Source organism: Theropithecus gelada, chromosome X (genome assembly GCF_003255815.1).
Source record: "Theropithecus gelada isolate Dixy chromosome X, Tgel_1.0, whole genome shotgun sequence".
Classification (NCBI taxonomy): Eukaryota; Metazoa; Chordata; class Mammalia; order Primates; family Cercopithecidae; genus Theropithecus; species Theropithecus gelada.
In genome coordinates this window covers 69,249,767-69,253,760 of record NC_037689.1, presented here as the reverse complement: position 1 = coordinate 69,253,760, position 3,994 = coordinate 69,249,767, and the positions used below count along the sequence as shown (strand labels likewise).

The 3,994-nt window shown below is 38.0% G+C and overlaps 1 pseudogene; it reads left to right on the top strand.

Annotated features, from left to right (window-relative positions):
* Window positions 1-1,000: 1,000 nt before the first annotated feature.
* On the top strand, window positions 1,001-2,365 carry LOC112615173 (annotated as a pseudogene).
* The last annotated feature ends 1,629 nt before the right edge of the window (window positions 2,366-3,994 follow it).

Sequence of the window (3,994 nt, the reverse complement as noted above, 5' to 3'; positions counted from 1 at the left end):
TCCTCTATGTTCTGCCTATTTATCTCTTCCTCTCCTCTTTTTCCTAGCAACCACTAATCCTTTTATTGTTTCCATAGTTTTGCCTTTTCTAGAATGTCATGTGGTTGGAATCATACAGTAAATAGCCTTTCCAAAGTGGTGTCTTTCTTTCACTTAATAATATACATTTAAGTTTTCGCCATGTTTTTTCATGGCTTGATAACTCAGTTCTTTTCATTACTGAATGATATTGCATTATGTAGATGTACCACAATTTATTTATACATTCACCTACTGAAGGACATTTTGGGTGATTCCAAGTTTTTGCAATTGTGAATAAAGCTGCTATAAACATCTATGTACAGGTATTTTTGTGTAGCCATATATTTCAATTCATTTGGGTAAACATAAAAGAGCATAATTGCTGGATCATATGATTAAGAGAATATTTAGTTTTGTAAGAATGTCAATCTGTCTTTCAAAGTGGCTGTATCATTTTGTATTCCTGACAGCAATGAAAGAGAGTTCCCATTGCTTCACTTTCTTACCAACATTTAACATTGTCATTGTTTTGGATGTTGGCCATTCTAATGCATGCAAAGTGGTATCTCATTGGCGTTTTAATTTGCAACTCCTTAATGACCTACGATAGTTGAGCATCTTTTCATATGCTTATTTGCCAAATTTATATATTTTTTGATGTGGTGTCCGTTCAAGTCTTTTGCCCATTTTTTAATCAGGTTGTTCATTTTATTACTGTATAATTTTAAGAGTTCTTTTTTGTATTTTAGATATCAGTCCTTCATCAGATATGTGTTTTGCAAATATTTTCTCTCAGTCTGTGGCTTATCTTCTCAGTCTCTTGAAGATCCATCTTTTACCAAGGTGCAACATCAATTCAGTGAAAAAAAAAAGTGTTTAAAAAAATGGTGCTGATACCATTCGATATCCAAATGTGAAACAAAACAAAGCAAAACAGAGTCTTCTGCCTGCTTCCGGATGAGTGAGGAGACTTGTGGTCTGGTTCTTGGACTTCCCTAGCAGCATGGAGTCCAAATGCCAATCTCCACTCTCACCTCAAAAGAAGAAATCAAGACCACCTCCTGCTCTGGGACCGGAGGAGACATCAGCCTCTGTAGGCTTGCCGAAGAAGGAAGAAAAAGAACAGCAAGAAGGCATTGAACACATCAATGAAGTACAAAATTAAATAGACAGACTTAATGAACAAACCAGTGAGGAGATTATGAATGTAGAGCAGAAATATAAGAAACTCCGCCAATCATTTTTTCAGAAGGAGTCAGAATTTATCACCAAAATCCCAAATTTTGGGGTAACAACATTTGTCAACCATCCACAAGTATCTACACTACTTGGGGAGGAGGACGAAGAGACACTGCATTATTTGACCAGAGTTGAAGTGACAGAATTTGAAGATATTAAATCAGGTTAGAGAATAGATTTTTATTTTGATGAAAATCCTTACTTTGAAAATAAAGTTCTCTCCAAAGAATTTTGTCTGCATGAGAGTGGTGATTCATCTTCAAAGTCCACTGAAATCAAATGGAAATCTGGAAAGGATTTGATGAAATGTTCAAGTCAAACACAGAATAAAGCCAGCAGGAAGAGGCAGCATGAGGAACCAGAGAATGTCTTTTTTTTTTTTTTTTTAATTATTATACTTTAAGTTCTAGGGTATATGTGGTTAACGTGCAGGTTTGTTACATATGTATACCTGTGCCATGTTGGCGTGCTGCACCCATCATCTCGTCAGCACCCATCAACTAGTCATTTACATCAGGTATAACTCCCAATGCAATCCCTCCCCCCTCCCCCCTCCCCGTGATAGGCCCCGGTGTGTGATGTTCCCCTTCCCGAGTCCAAGTGATCTCATTGTTCAGTTCCCACCTATGAGTGAGAACATGCGGTGTTTGGTTTTCTGTTCTTGCAATAGTTTGCTGAGAATGATGGTTTCCAGCTGCATCCATGTCCCTACAAAGGACACAAACTCATCCTTTTTTATGGCTGCATAGTATTCCATGGTGTATATGTGCCACATTTTCTTAATCCACTATTCACAATAGCAAAGACTTGGAATCAACCCAAATGTCCATCAGTGACAGAGAGCTTCTTTACCTGGTTTACTGACCATTCTGATGCAGGTGCCGATGAGTTAGACGTCTTCAAAGATGATATTTGACCAAACCAATTATAGTACTACTTGGTTCCCGACATGGATGATGAAGAAGGGGAAGAAGGAGATGATGATGATGAAGAGGAGGAAGGATTAGAAGATATTGATGAAGAAGGAGATGAAGATGAAAGTGAAGAAGATGAAAATGATGATGAAGGGGAGGATGGAGAGGAGGATGAAGGAGAAGATTACTAATAGAACACTGATGGATTTCAATCTTCCTTTTTTAAAATTTTCTCCAGTCCCTGGGAACAAGTTGCAGTCTTTTTTATTTTTTTTCCTTTTGTACTCAGTTGCCCTGTTCTTGAGGTCTCTTTTCTCTACACCATGGTTCTCAACCTATTTGGGGGGAAATACCTTGAGCAGAATCCAATGGGAAAAGAGTCTCTACCCCTTTCTGTTTGAAATTCATTTTTATCCCTTCCTGTCTGAACAAAAACTCTATGGAATGAACAACACCGAGTTCCGTGGGAAAATAGAAAAACCTGCTCCCTTTGCTTTGCTGGAAGCTGGAGGGTGCCAGGCCCCTGTGTAGTAGTGCATAGAATTCTAGCTTTTTTCCTCCTTTCTCTATGTATTGGGCTCAGAGAGTACACTGTGTCTCTATGTGAATATGGACAGCTAGCCTTTACCAACATGTGTCTGTCTACTTTCTCTTGTTTAAAAAAAGAAAAAAAAGTATAAAAATGTGGTTATGGAAGATCAGCAAAGGGTGTTTGAGATGTTTGGGTGGGTTAAGTGGGCATTTTGACAGCATGACTTCTCCTTTGGCATGTTTAATTGTGATATTTGACAGACATACTTGCGGTTTAAGATGACACTTTTAAAACAAATTATCTCCTAATGATGAATTGAGCCCTGCCACTCAATGGGAGAATCAGCAGAACCTGTAGGATCTTATTTGGAATTGACATTCTCTATTGTAATTTTGTTCCTGTTTATTTTTAAATTTTCTTTTTGTTTCACTGGCAAGGAAAGATGATGCTCAGTTTTAAATGTTAAAAGTGTACAAGTTACTTTGTTACAATAAAACTAAATGTGTACACCAAGAATTTGATGCTTTTCTTTCAGCATAGGTATGCTTACTATGACCTTCCAAGTGTGACTTGTATAACATCACTGTCAAACTTTGTCACCCTAACTTTGTACTTTTTGATATGCACTTTGCAGGATGACCTCAGGGCTATGTGGATTGAGTAATGGGATTTGAATCAATGTATTAATATCTCCATAGCTGGGAAAGGTGGGGACAATTTGCCACTGGTTTCTGAAAATATTCACATCATTTGGGATACCAGATTGCTCAATACTTTCTGAGTATATTGAGCCCTTGATTTTTATCTCCAAGTGGCAGTTTATAAAATTGGCCTTTTACCTGGATATAAAATAATAGTGCCTGCCACCACCATCCAACAGACTTGGTGCTCTAATGCCAAGATATACATGGGACTGTTGCTGGCATGTCTTCATTGGCTATATAAAATGTGGCCACGAAGATAGGCATTCAGAGTAAGAAGTCTGTGATGGTTGGCAGTAACTATCCCTGCTCTCCGGTATAAAGTTCTCAAATGTGACTATGTGAATCTGGGTGGGATAATGGACTCAGCTCTGTCTGCTCAATGCCATTGTGCAGGGAAGCACCCTAATGCATAAGCTTTTTAACGGTGTAAAATATAGTAGCTGAAATTAAATGCCACTTTGTCAGAGGTGAATTAATGGACAGGTCAACCCTGAATGGATAGCATGTAATTTCTGCACAGGTCTCTGTTTAGTAAATACATCACTGTATACCGATAAGGAATCTTGCTCCAATAAAGGAACATA